At 41.9% G+C, this 15185-nt stretch overlaps 1 long non-coding RNA gene across 1 annotated transcript in view; it reads right to left on the reverse strand.

Moving 5' to 3' along the window:
- Positions 1-12984: 12984 nt before the first annotated feature.
- Positions 12985-15185, reverse strand: part of LOC120638509 — a 55552-nt gene continuing 53351 nt past the window's right edge. Inside the window, exon 3 of the long non-coding RNA XR_005660209.1 lies at positions 12985-13143. This is a non-coding gene — a long non-coding RNA (uncharacterized LOC120638509). The remainder of the gene's footprint in view (positions 13144-15185) is intronic.

Raw genomic sequence — 15185 nt, forward strand, 5'->3', positions numbered from 1 at the left:
CCCAAGCTAAGCAGCAAAAAAACCTCCAAAAAACCTCAACAAAATCCTCTCTGAAAAGACCTCAGCAGGTTTTCAGTTTGTGACACTCTTAACCCTTAGTTTTCAAGGCACTTTGGAGCTTTAAACTTTACCCACCTATGGAGACTCTGCATTGTGACCCTAAAGACAAAAAGGGTTTATGAGCCATTTGAAACTCTGGGGGAAACTTCATGGAGACAAATTGCTGGTCTGACCCAGAGCCTCCCAAGGGAGACCTAGCTCTGTTTTTTGGTTAGTGGGATGAGTGACATAAAGAAAACTGAGAATCCACCAGACACCAATGTTCAAAGAGCCATAAACGCAAAGCTGCTGCTCACATGCTTTACCGTGATGACCTTCTGACCCGTGATGTTATAGTGGGGTGGGGTGTGTCCATTTTGCAGCTGTGTGAAAACACTGAGTTCAACAAAAGTAAAACCTGACTCCAACAGTCTACCGGTAATTGACCTGAGAGGACAGCACTTTCCCTTTTCCACATCTCGCTCTTTAGCTGAGGTATCATTTGTAGCCCCTACTCCCTTAACACGGAACAGGTGTTTTCCAACACTAACCCTGTTATTATCACTTGCTTCTTCTCCAAACCCCGACATCATCAGTTTCCTCCCTTTGAATGACTGAGATGTTGGTGGCTGCTTCCCCGAAGGCGTGAGGGTTCTGGGGTTTCCCTTCAGATTGAAAATTATTCTACTGGCCAGAAACATTGCCCAGATGAGCAGGTGAGGTTGAGGAGACAGATATGTGTTGAGGAGTCCCTTCCACCCTCACACACAAGCAGACCATCTCCTGCTGCCCAGACTGTATGTGGTTTTTGGCATGTGTGCTGTTTTGGGTTCTGCCGCTGCCTTACAATCCATTCACAGCCTCTCCCCACCAGAAAGAGCCACCCCTTCTTTGATTGACATATGTCAGACTGATCTATCTGCCTCTGTTGTCTCCTGACACCTCACTGCCAAGCTGCACTGCCTCAGATGACATTTCACTGAATCCTTAAAACGTGGCCTCTAATTCCATTGAAATTCACAGTGGAGCAATTTTTTGGATGGCAACGTTTCTGCTGTTTCCCTCCAGCTCTGCGTCCGTAAGGAGAAAAAGTATAAACCCACCTAGTTACTTTATTTAGATTGATGCCAAAGGGGCAAAAAAAAAATCACTTGTTTTCTAATTCAAATCTACTATCTACTGTATCACATTTGACTGGAAAGTAACCTTGTCCTGTAAATTCCATGTCCAAGTGACAAAAATTACCTATTTTACACTACACAAGTTCCTAAGCCAGAAAAAGTTGATCCTCTGACATGCAACTTGTTATTTTGTGGGGCCTGAGGCAGTTACTATTATTTCAGCTTCCCTGATACACCCATTAAAGGCTAGAACAATTATTTTAGCTTCCCTGACACACCCTCTGAGGGCTAGAACAGCCATTTTGCTGAAGTTATTCCTTGAGCACCAGGGGGACTGAGAGCATCTAAGGGAATAAACAGCGGGTCTCACGAGACAGGCCTCAATTCACTCAACTGGGGATGTTCTCTTTAATTACTATTTTAAAGGCCAACAGGCGAGTACAGAAACATTTTATATTATTTGAACCATTTTTCAAATCTTTTTTCCATTTCCAGCTGATCCTAATGCATTCAGTGGTGGCAAAGAGATTCTTCCACTGAAGTGTATACATTTCCAGGAAGTGAAAGAATAGATGCTTCACTACCAAGGTAGGCAAGCAGTGTGGCCTAATGGAAAGAACCCGGAAGTCAAGGGACCTGGGTTTTATCCCAGCTCTGACAGTTGCTTGCTCTGTGTCCTAGTCTCTTAACTTCTCTGTGTCTCAGTTTCCTCATCTGTAAAATGGCATTTAAATCTGTTCTCCCTCCTATTTAGATGTGAGCCCAATGTGGGCCTGGGACTGTATCCAACTTGATTAACCTGTTTCGACCCCAGGACTTAGAACAATGCTTGACACACAGTAAGCACTTAATAAATGCCATTATTATTATTTATATTATGAATACACCTGCAGTGAAGGTGAACGAGGAATGAGTTGAGCCTTCTAAATGAGCTAATCCCTCTTTCATATTCTGTACCCAGAAGTATAATCATTTAATGGTTTTGATCGAGCTCTTCCTACATGCAGAGCACTCTACTAAGTCCTTGATAGAGTGCAGCAGAGTTAGTGGATATATTCCCTTCCCACAGTGAGCTTAAAGTCTGGAAGTGTGTTCAAAGTATAAAGTAGCATTATTCCTCAGAGCATCAAATGTCAGCAGATATAGGCCTGCAGTTGGTGGTGTATTTGGCTCCTTCAACAGTTTCATTAGCGTCTCCCTCAAGTTATCCTTAACCTCTTATGGATGGTTGGAGTCTCCAATAACGAGGTTCTGGAAAGAAACATATCTCTTTTTTTGGATGAAATTTCCCAGCACCACTTGGAAACAAATGTGTCTGCCAAGAGTTGTACTAGTTACTGGCTGTCCCATGGCCCATCTTCCTTTCTCCCAAGCTTTGTTCCCTGAGAGGAAGAAAAGTGATGGAAGGGAGATGGGGTGGAATGGGGGTGGGAGGGAGACACAGAAAAGCTGACCAGGCCAATTTTAGACTTTCATTCAGCTTACCACGCAGGCTTTCCACCAAGTCAGCGCCAGGGCAGAGATCCACTCTGAAGTTAATGGCTCCTGGCTTGACCACTGGTCTCCTGTGTGACCTTGGACACGTTCTCTAATTTCTCTGTGCCTCAGTTACTTCATCTGAAAATTGGGGATTAAGTCTGTGAGCCTTACGTGGGACAGGGACTGTGTCCAACCTGGTTATCTTGTATCTACCCCAGCTCTTAGTACAGGGGTATAAGTACAGGGGCATATAGTAAGTGATTAACAAATACCATTAAAGAGAAAAGGAAACAGGCCCCATTTGGGCTTCCAGCTCCGCCACCACAAGAACAACAACAAAACCTGTGAGTAGCACATAGCCACACCAACAGTGAAAGCGCTTAGGGAGAGACATGAGAATTTAGGTGGGGCCCTGAGGGTGGGGCCATTTTCTTAAACACCAATCATAAGATGAGGGGAACATTGTGAGGGGTTGAAAACAGAACCGAAACCTTCTGGTCATTGTTTTTACTGCCATTTATTAAGCACCAATTCTGTGACAAGCACTGTACTAACTGCTGGGATAGGTACCCAGTAGTCAGACTGGACATAGACTCTGTCCCACAGAGGCTCATTGTCTTACATGGAGGGAGAAAAAGCATTGTATCCCCATTATATAGATGAGGAAACGGAGGCAAAGAAGTTAAGTTGCTTAACTTGCCTAAGGTCACACAGCAGGGAATAGACCCATGCCAGAACAAGAACCCAGGTCTCTGACTCCCTGTCCTCTGCTCTTTCCAATAGATCAAGTTCAACCCAGTAGTTGCATTCCTGTTTTCCCATCATGAACGTATTCATATTAGCATTTAATCATAGCCTAGGGCTAAGATAGGCTTTGAGGGAAAAAATCAGCATTTTCTTCCTGAAAAACCACATTCGTCCTAACAAGCTAATGGCAAAACACTGTACAGAGGGCACTGGATTTGAGCCTGAGCATGGGTCGGACATTACAATTGAAAAAGAAAAACCTGAAAAAAAAAGATTGGAACTTGGTGTTAACAGATTAAACTCTTACCACAGCAGTTCTTCAAGGATGTTTTTCTTAACAAAAATTATTTCTTCATCACCGATGTTTTGCCCAATGCTGCAAGTTGCCATACATGCTTGCTGTTCCAAATTATTGCAATATGCCCTGTGATCCCCACATGTTTCCTCAGAGTAGTCATTAGTATAGGAGGAACAGAGGGTTTGCTATAAATTAACTATTTTTGCCTTTTGTCTGGAATTGCTGAAAGCTTCATCAAGGCAGAGTAGCAAAACCTAAACTGGCAAACATCACTGTTCTATATTCATTCAATTCAATTGTATTTATTGAGCGCTTACTGTGTGCATATTTATACTCACTCATCACTTGAGTATTTATAATTAACTGCACATTCAATTATTTATTCCAATTGTAAACAGTTATATCTGTCTCCCAAATAGAGTATAAGCCCTGTGTGGGCAGGGAAAATGTCTTGTGCTTTTCTTGTTCTTTCCCAAGTGCTTAGTACAGTGCAGTGAGGGAGAGCTTAATAGATTCCATTACCACCGAGAGCTTTGATGGAAAGAAATATCGTCCCTGAATTTCTGCTCCCAACTCCAATTCAAAAGCCTAAACTGCTTCAGTTGTGACTTCTCTAGACTTTAAGCTTCTCGTGGGCAGGGAATGTGTCTACCAAGTCTGTGACATTGCACTCTTCCAAACGCTTAGTACAGTGCTCTGCACACAGTAAGTGCTCAATAAATACATTTGATTGATTTAACAGTAAAAAAATGGGAAGGTACAGAAAGAAAGCAGGATATCCCCCTTCTCTTTAATAATAATGTTGGTATTTGTTAAGCGCTTACTATGTGCCGAGCACTGTTCTAAGCGCTGGGGTAGACATAGGGGAAGCAGGTTGTCCCACGTGGGGCTCACAGTCTTAATCCTCATTTTACAGATGAGGGAACTGAGGCACAGAGAAGTTAAGTGACTTGCCCACAGTCACACAGCCGACAAGTGGCAGAGCTGGGATTCGAACTCATGAGTCCTGATTCCAGGGCCCGTGCTCTTTCCACTGAGACACGCTGCTTCTCAAAGCAGCTTCCTTTGCCAGCAAAGGACACATTTTCTAACTACTTCTCTTCCCATGAGTCAAATAACAGTAACGGATCTGAGTTCCTTGGAAATCCTGGGCAGTGAAATATCCATCATAAAAGAGAAGGTTGCCTTAAGAGAGATATCTAGTGATCTTTAACAATGGGGTTTGCTCATGTTTTATTCAGCAGAGTGTCTCATTTCTTTATACTGAGTGTCCTTTTTTATTAGTTCTTTGCTGTTCCCGCCAACATCCCTTCCAGCCAGAGATGTTGCTAAGACTGTGAACACCAGAGTCACTGAAAACATGAATATGTCTTAGATTCCAGCTTGGGACCACCCCCTCTCCCCACTCCACTCCATCCTCATCAGGACCCTTTCAACACTCCCTTCATCCTGGGGCCCTGGGGAATCATCCTTTCTCTCGCATACTCTAAAAGTAATGTTGCAATGTATGCTAGCCTTACTCTATAAAAAAAGGAAGCAGCGTGGCCTAGTGGAAAAAGCACGAAGCTGGGAGTCAGAGGACCTGGGTTCTAATCTCAGTTCTGCCAGTTGCTTTCTGGGTGACCTTGGACGAGTCGCTTAACTTCTCTATGCCTCAGTTTCCTCATCTGTAAAATGGGGATTAAATATCTGTTAGACCATGAGCCCCGTATAGGACAGGGATTGTGTCCAACCTGCTTATCTTGTATCTACCCCAGTGCTTGGAACAGTGAATGGCACATAGAAAGTGCTCAATAAAAAATATTTAAAAAAACAAAAAGAGGAACGGCCACCCACAGAAGTTGAGACATTGCCAGTCTCAGGACCCACGGTCCTTTAGAAACAGTACCAGGACTGAACATCAGAATCCTGATCCCCATGCCGAGTTTAGGATTCAAGACTCCTGATCTTTCACCAGTGCTTTATTAGTATCATTATTCTTAATAATAATAATATTAATATTTCTTAAATGTTTGCTACGTATCAAGTGCTATACTAAGTGACAGTGTAGAAACAAGATAATTAGGTTGGACACAGTTCCTGACCCACATGAGGCTCTCAGTTTAAGAAGGAGGAGGAGGATTCAATCCCTATAATAATGATGGCATTTTTTAAGCACTTACTATGTGCCAAGTTCTAAACACTGTTCTAAACACTGGGGGGGTACAAGGTAATCAGGTTGTCCCACGTGGGTCTCACAACCTTAATCCACATTGTACAGATGAGGTAACTTAGGCAAAGAGAAGTTAAATGACTTGCCCCAAGTCACACAGCTGATAAGTGGCAGAGGTGGGATTAGAACCCATGACCTTTGACTCCCAATCCCTATTTTCCAGATGAGGAAACTGAGGCACTTAGAAGTTAAGAGACTTCCCCAAAGTCACACAACAGGCAAATGGCAGAGCCGGAATTAGAATCTGGGTCCTCTGGCTCCCAGACCTGAGCTTTTTCCACTAGGCCATGCTGCTTAACTGGCAACAGAAGCACTGCCAGGGCTCCCAGGAGCAGTAATGCAAGGCTCCAGGCCCATAACATGAAACAACAATCCCAGAGAAGCCCTGACTAAGAAATGCCAAGCCCAGAAGTGGCCCTATTTTCCGTTCTCAGCTTCAGTCTAAACAACCTCCCCGCATCACCCTTAATCAATCAGTGACCACTTACTCTGTGCATAGCACTCTTCTAAGCATCTGGGAGAATACAGTAGAGACACAGTCCCTGCCCTCAAGGAGCTTTCAAACTCCCACCCTGAATGAAAATATTGGGAGAATAAATGGGGTTGTTCGTAAACTAAGAAAGGCGCTCTATAAATTCAGGTATTACTGTGACATGATTATCAGTCTCACTGAACTCTGTGGGCTCTGAGTGAATGGACTGGCAGGCCTCGGATACATGCATCTTCCTAAGAAGCATCCATTAAAAACTGTATCCAGTTTCCTTCGTAACCTCACCAGGGAGGCATTATATCCCAACCTATGAAGGGCTGAGGGCCAATATCTGCATAAACGAAGCTCGCAGGCCAAGTTCCATGATGTATGGATCCACAGCTCATCATTGCTATTTTTATAGTGTTTGCTTTATCTATTGAAACCTGCAATCCAAGGACCTATTCAAACCCTAAGAGAAAACTATTTTGTTTTTAAAGAGTATATGGATCTTGTTTCATTTTTTTAAATAAAAATAAATAGGATTGGACAAAACCAAGGAGATGTATATGAATCCTCCCCTCGGGTGGGGCTGCTTTTTTGCAAGGAATTCTCCAAAACCTTGTCCAATTTTAAATCCTCCAGCTTTAAAGGACTTGAGCGGTTGAGCTATTTGATGGTCCTGTGAAGTTTTTCCCCCTGGCCCAGTTGAGCTTGAATTTCTCCTCACTGTCATTGAGTTTCTATTACCTTCCTTGGTTCCTCTGTACTAACACATCCATGGAGAAAATAGGACAGCCAAGCCAAGTGAGAAATGGGCAAAGATTATTTCATTATGAGTTTTTCAAGTACAATGACTGTGTAATAGGGTGCTTTGGCATTATCTTCGGCTGAAGCATTATGTTGAACTTGGGATAGAAGCTGAGCTTCGCAGTGTATTAAAGTTCCTTTCTTCTCTGTGCTGATTCAACCAAAGGAGGATTAGGGGACAAAATAATGGACCAAACTAAGGGATCGCCTTCTGGATGGTCCAATGGGAGTCAAAGTAAGTTCCAGAAAAACCTGTGGCTCCAGGATTTTAGCCAGAGGGGGATGAAAGTAGCATCTGGCTTTCCATAGCATGTGCATTGATTTGTAATTACCAATGGAGTGGGGCCAAAACATTCTGATCATCCCCCAAGGCATCAGACAAGTAGAACAGAGTTGGGTATGGGAACATGAATTTCATTAAAATCTCTTGCCCATTCGAGAAAAAGGAAACCCATTTGATTTCAAGGGAGGATTTGGGATATAAAGGACAGGCCGGTATTGCATGAAAACTCAATTCATTAGGAATGTGATGAAATCCCACATTGTTCATCTCCGATCGCCTTCTTGGAGAGCTTCATTCCCAGGTATATCTCTTCTGACTGGGGCATTTTCATCATATTACACAACCAAACCCATCTGTTGGCAGCAGAGGCTGCATTTTGCTCCTCGTGGTTTCCTGAATCAGTGACCATTGCACAGAAGGGAATTAAACATAGATCACTGTCAGAAAACTTCCAGCCTCCCTGCCAGTTAAACTGCAGTAAATCTTCTGTGTTTTTCTCCCAACTCACCATGATTCAGATGCTTTGCCAAGAACTTCACATCCTTTCTCATCCAACAGCAACCTCTGCTATCACATCACGAAAAACCTCTGTAAAACTGGCTATGTCTGCCCTGGGAGTTTTGCTCATATCTGACCAGTCAGTATCAGCTAGAAACAGCTTGATTCTTCCAGCAGCATTAAGGCCAGCAGAATATCTGCAGGCACCAGGCCACGACGTAGATGACTGCCTCCCCTACCAGTAAGGTGGCCAGATGTCTCTCGTTAGGGGGAAACTTCCCACTTTTGGGAGTCCTTTCTTGGGCCAGAGAAGCTGGATCCAGCCCCTTAACCACCGAGGGGATGATGGCAGTGCTAGAAGCCATCATCTCCAACACCACCATGATAGAACTGGCTCTTCCAGCACCAGTGGAAATGTATCAATCATGTATAGCAGGAACAACTCCCAGTCTGGAAATGGTTTGAAAATGGCCACAATTTCCATGCGGTTCTGACTGCCCAAAACTGACCACTCGCTGACTTCCAATGCTCTCCACCGTCAGTCTCAGATGGTAGGCAGTACTGACAGGGGGAAACTAACACCCAGACTATCAGCCTGGGCAGAAATGCTGCATTCAGGCCACAGTGGCAGAGGGTGATGAAGTAAATCCTCCCTCCTAATCATTTCTCTACTCATTTTCTCCCCTTTCCCTTTCCTCTCTTCCATGCCACTACCTCTCTCTGCATGCCCTTCCCCCCCCCAAACACACACACTTTTATCTCCTCTCCATCCCACAAAAGGGGAGCAGGCTTCTGCTCTTCCTTCCTCTTCCTTTCTCCACTGGGTTTTGTGTAATCTTTTCCAAGTCCTTAGCATGGCCCTCCCTGGGGCTAACAGGAAGTTCTACTGCAGATGTATGTTCTGGAGAACTACTCTTCAACTCCTTCTGCCACCCTTTCATCTCAGAACTGGCCAAGCACAATACGAGCATGAGCCCAGAGAAGCTGCTTTAATCTGAAGTGTCTCCATCTCATCAGCCTTGCCCTGGGTCTACCCTAGGCCCTGGAACCTCTGAGGGGCTTTGTTAGTTTTTCAGAAGGTTTGGATTCACTCTGCAATGAGCACAAGAAGCCAATTTGATTCTGGACCTCCAGGACCATGATTTATTCACTTCAAAATTCTCAAGGACAAAATTTTGCAGAGACTCAACCATCAATCAATTAGTGGTATTTATTTTTTAATGATATTTGAGTGTTTACTAGGTGTCAAACACTGTTCTAAGTGCTAGGGTAAATACAAATTAATTAGGTTGGACACAATCCCTGTCCCACATGAGGCTCACTGTCTAAGTAGGAGGGAGAACAGGTACTGAATCCCTACCTTACAGTTGGGGAAACTAGGGCACAAAGAAGTTAAGTGACTTGCCCAAGGTCACACAGCAAGCAATTGGCAGGACAACTGGCAGAACTGGAATTAGAACACAGGACTTCTGACTCTCAGGCCCATGATCTTTCCACTAGGCCACACTGCTTCTCAACTCTCTATTGAGCACTTACTGTGTGCAGATTACTGTATTAAGTACTTCAGAGAGTATAATACAACAGAGCTGGTAGACATGTTCCCTGCCCACAATAAGCTTACAGTCTAGATGGGATAGAGAAATAATAATAATACTTGGGTTTCATAAATCCATAGTCAACTCATAGAACATCCCTAGGAGGTGCCAAAGAATCATATATCTTTTGTGCATTTAAAGAAACAGATCAGAAAAGGTAACAGACTTTTCAAAGTCACAAATCAAGAACATACCACCCAGTAGCTCTCAATTCCCAGGCCTGCCTTTAAGCCATAGAATAAGCTTCCTTCTTCAAACTAATGATCAGCAAATTACACTCCGGGAACATAAGGTACAGAAGTAGCTCTATAAATTATTTTCACCATCCAGAATATTATTTTGGGTCCACAAAGTCCCATTAAACGCTGTGGTGTGAGTAACCCTTTCATTATTTCGATCTTCACTCATTATGAAGCCAGAGAAGAGAAAGTCACATTCTGAACCCATTCTCTGCCAAGACTCACAGAAGACTTGTTGCACATTAAACAAAAACTTCAGTGTCAAATCATATAGCTACCATGTTGGAAGTTAAATTTTAATGACTTGGGGAAGTTTTAATGGGAAATTGGCTTTGAACTTAAAAATTAGGCACCTCACAACTGCCTGCCTTTATAACATATTTTTGTTCAATGTGATATTTGCCAATCTGCTTTCCAAATAACTTTCTCCAATATGGTCTTCCTTAAAAATACTTCTATTTTAAGGAAGTCTATTTGTAGAGTCTAAATGAAATAATGCCAATAAAGTGTTAACAATAATGGCATTTAGTGAGGACCCAATGAGGGTAGGGGACTGTACTAAGCAGTTGGGAAAGTACAGCAGAAGCACAAGATATGTTCCCTATAGTTACACTTTGATTCCATATACACATTTAAACCAGCTTAACTGGTATTAACTTTTTTTATTAATTAATAGAATCAATTGCATTAAGTACATCTTGGCCTGATTCAATCTTGATTCCTGTCACCATTTAATCATCTCCTTACTTCATTCCAGCTCATGCTAATGCCTTTGCTCCTGGAGCTCTCCAAAATCTAATCAATCAACAGTATTTATTGAGTACTCACTGTATGTAGAGCACTATACTAAATGCTTGGGCGAATACAGTATAATGGAGCTGGTAGACATAATCCCTGCCCTCGAGAATCTTACAGTCTAGTGGAAAAATGCACTTTTTTCCTTCTTAAAAACATCCTTTTGATCTTCCCCAGTTCTCCAATGTACATATAATATATGCTGCATATAAAGCTACTAACAGGGAGATCTTATCCATGAAAATGTGAATAAAGAGACTGATGGATGATAGATATTCTCTTCTATACTTTTGGCATATCTATTATCTTAATGAAACACTTAAAAGGTTCAAAAATTTGCTCCACTTAAATCAATCCCTTTTCACAATATAGTTGTTATTTTCTAGCTAATTCTGATTTAAACATTTTTCTCCTGCAGACAATGAAGGGTTCTATCTTTCTCCTACTCTGGAGCCCAAGAACAGCCTTGGGGATGATGGGTCTCATCACCTAATCATTGTAGTACCCCAATAGTTTTCCGCCTAAGTCTCTCCATTTCTAAACTAGTGAGCCCTAGTGGAAAAAGCCCAGGACTGGGAGTCAGGAGACTTGGGTTCTAATCCTGACTGTGCCACTCACCTGCTGTGTGACCTTGGGCAACTCATTTCAATTCTCTATGCCTCCATTTCCTGTAAAATGGGGATTGAATACCTATTCTCCCTCCCCTTTAGGCTATGAGCACTTTGTAGACCAGGGATTCTAATGATCTGGTTGTATTTTATCTACCCCAGTGCCAAATACATAGTAAATCCTTAAATATTACTATTATCATCATCATTATTTCAGAGTCAATGGTTAATTATTCAGGGACAGATTCAGTCTGCAAATGATCCAAGCTCCCTGAGCATCAGATTGTATTGGGTTCAGTTCTGCTCCCCATTACCAAGCAAGAAGAACAGAGAGCTGGAAATATGATTAAAATATGTCAATAGTGGGTAAGGGAATGCAAAAATAACCGTAGGAGCTCAATAAACACCTAGACTAGGAAAATAGAAGTGGAGAGGTGACTTCTAATTCCAACTCTACCACTTGCCTGTTGTGTGTCCTGGGACAAGTCTCTTAACCCCTCAAAGCCTCAGTTTCTTTGTCTGTAAATTGGGAATTCAATACTTATTTTTCCCTCCCCGCTGGATTGGAAGCGTTAGGCTATCGTGTATTCACTATGGCACTTAGTACAGTGCTTGGCACATAGTAAGCACTTAATAATAAGTACTATTATTATTTTCAGGTGAAGTTTTCAAAGAGCCCCTGTGACTTCAAAATGATACTCAGAGTTCCCTAGCTTCAGTTCCTAGGACCAACAAACTTGAGAAATCATAGCAATCTACAAGCCCTTCTCTCTTGAAGTCAGGTAAGACCCGGGATTCAACTCTTTTAAGACCTTCATTTTGCAAAAATAATAAGCTCTGAATAAAGGTTTGGCAAAAAAGATCTAACTTGAAAGGTTAAATGACATGGGGCTATTCAGTCTGGGGAAGGGAAGACTGAGAGGTGATTTAATAATGTTTTTGAGTATATGAAAGACTTGTACAGAAGATGATTGCCAGCTGTTCTCCATTTCCACTAAGTTTAGAACAGGAGGAAATAGGTTTAAACTGCCTCGAGAGGGATTTAGCTGGGATGTAAGGAAGAATTTCCTCCCAGTGTGGGTTGTTAAACATGGGAAGGGGTTTTACTGAGGCAAGTTATTGAATCTCTGTCTCTGGGGCATCTTTAAAAATAGGGGAGATTCTTACCTCCCTCAGCTGGTTTGGGAATGACCTAGCCTGAAGGTAGGAAGGTCAGGGGAGGGAGTAGAAGGTGGAATAATACCTTGCCACCCAAATCCCATACACTCTGATGATTGTATTTCCCTGCCTTTTAGTCATTTCCTTCTTCAGTATCTCTTCCACCAGAAGATGGTAGTGGGGTAGACAAGAGAAACTCAAACTCTTCAGTTGTTTTTGCAGTTTGTTAGCAGCTCAGCCAAAGTTTTTTTTTTGGAAAAAGAGACTGAAGCAAAGGGCGATTACTGGTTTCATTTACCCATTAGCACTCAATAAATATGACATTGATAGATCCACACCCTCCTGGTCTTCCACTGGTTTGGATAACTGAGAGTTGCCAAACTTCATGTATTCCATTGCCTTAATTGCTCACATTTAGAGGGATATTCTGTGGACTGGGAGCTCCAGGCGCTGGTGACCTTAACATTTAAACCCATTTTTGGGGGGATAGAAAATAGCAAATTAATCTATAACTCGGAGAATTACTCCTCACTCAATCTGTGAACCAGTGGTTCTGGCAGGTACTTTTCTCTGTTTGACTGATCTTTACTGAAACCAGGACTTGATTTATTCTTTAGACAATGGAGTCTTTATTCCTTTAAATGATTAAAAACATTTCTTTCAACAGCAAGAATAGGTTTTGAGGCTTCTTTTTGAGATTTGCACACTTATCCATCCAATGCCTTTTCTGCTTTGCTGGATATGTTTTCATGTAGAAGACCATGGGGAAGACTGCAGTCTCTCAACAGATATCTGAAATTGTGAGATAATCTGGTTATCAGCAGCCCAGTTCCTAAACAATTTTAAATCTCCCAAAGTACGTATTTCAGATGAAATATAGGTTATCTGCCCTAGGGCTTAAACAAAATTTTATTATCATTAGTATATTGAGCAAGAGAGAAGCAGCATGGCCTAGTGGAAAGAGCATGGACCTGAGAGACAGAAGGATCTGGGTTCTAATTCCTCCTCTGTCACTTGTCTGCTGTTTGACTTTGGTCAAGTCACTTAATTTCTCTGGGCCTCAGTTCCCTCAGGTTCAAAATGGGGATTCGATACTTGTTCTTCTTTCTATTTATACTGTGAGCCCCATGTGGGACCTATCTTATATCTACCCCATTATTACTATTAATAATGATATTTGTTAAGTACTTGCTACCTGCTTAGAACCACGCATGGCGCATAGCAAGCGCTTAACAAATATCATTATTAATATCATTACTATTATGTGCCAAGCACTGTACTAAGCACTGAGGTAGAAATAAATTCCTTTAACTAGTTAGGAGACATAAGCTTTGGAAAAAGTTGGGGTCTTGATACTAATATATGATATCAGTATATGAAAAGCAGTGCAGTTTAGTTGAAAGAGCGCGGGCTTGGCTCTGCCACTTATCAGCTGTGTGACTTAGAGCAAGTCACTTAACTTCTCTGTGCCTCAGTTACCTCATCTGTAAAATGGGATTAAGTCTGTGAGCCTCACATAGGACAACCTGATTACCTTATATCTACCAGTGCTTGGAACAAAGTAAGCGGCTTAACAAATACCATCTTCATCATTATTATTATTATTATTGTTATTTTCACTAAGGCTTTGTTCTTGAAGATGACAATTACTGCTGCATCTTTTGAAATCATCATCATTATCAAAAGCATTTATTGAGGCCTTGCTTACTATGTGCAAAGCCCTGGACTAGGCACTTAAGGGAATATTTTGCTAGGCAATCAGCCTTGTTGAAAGGGATAATTATCTATAAGAGATGAGAGAAATTCTGGCAACTATTGAAAATTTATAAGCCACAAAGATCATCCAATAAAAGGATGGCTCCGTTGGAGAAGTAGAAGATGCAGTTGTTACCTAAAGAAACTTCAAAGCCCTCCTAAAATCACATCTCCTCCTACCCATCCCACACACTCCACTCCTCTAACACCAAACTACTCTCTGTACCTTGATCTCATCTATCTGGCCATAGATCTCTTGCCCACATTCTCTTACAACCCTGGAACTCCCTCCCCCTTCATATTCAAGAGTCCACCACTCTCTCCACCTTCAAAACCTTCCTAAAATGCTAAAAAAACCCACCCTCTCTCCAACTTCAAAATCTTCTTAATATCCTAAAAAACCTCTTCCAAAAGCCTTCCATAGCTAAGCCCTTTATTTCCCCTATCCACCCTTCCTTTGTGTCAACCATGAACTTGGCTGTGTACCTTAAACACTTTTATATTCACCCAAACCTCACAGTATTTATGTAAATATTCTTATATTCTATTTTCCCTATCCCTAATCTATTTTAAAGTCTGTCTGCCCCTGTATACTGTAAGCTCCTGTATACTGTAAACCAACTCTTTTGTATTGTACTGGCTTCAGCATTTAGTACAATTCTCTGCATATAGTGAGCATTCAGTAAATACCACTGATTAAAGCCTTACATCCTGCAACTGTAATTTCAGCACTACTGTACCCATTTGTTTACTCCCAATCACCCACAGCACTTTGATACGTATCCACTTACAAACGCTACAATTTAAGCATTAACTCATATACCTATCCACTTCCTCCTATCTGTAAATTATTTCATTGTCTGTCTCCCTTGATAGATTGCAAGGTCCTTGAGGACAGGTGCTTTCAAGTGATTACTATAGTGCTCTGCACCCATGGGTGCTCAATAAATAGTCCTGATAGGTTAATTAGACTGTATAGAATTTTAAGTACACGATCCCCTCGTTGCTCAAGGATTAGAGCAGGCCTGCCATTCTTCATACACTAGGTAAATTGTAAACTCCTTATGAACAGGGATCAA

Source organism: Ornithorhynchus anatinus, chromosome 7, assembly GCF_004115215.2.
Source record: "Ornithorhynchus anatinus isolate Pmale09 chromosome 7, mOrnAna1.pri.v4, whole genome shotgun sequence".
In the NCBI taxonomy this organism is placed as follows: Eukaryota; Metazoa; Chordata; class Mammalia; order Monotremata; family Ornithorhynchidae; genus Ornithorhynchus; species Ornithorhynchus anatinus.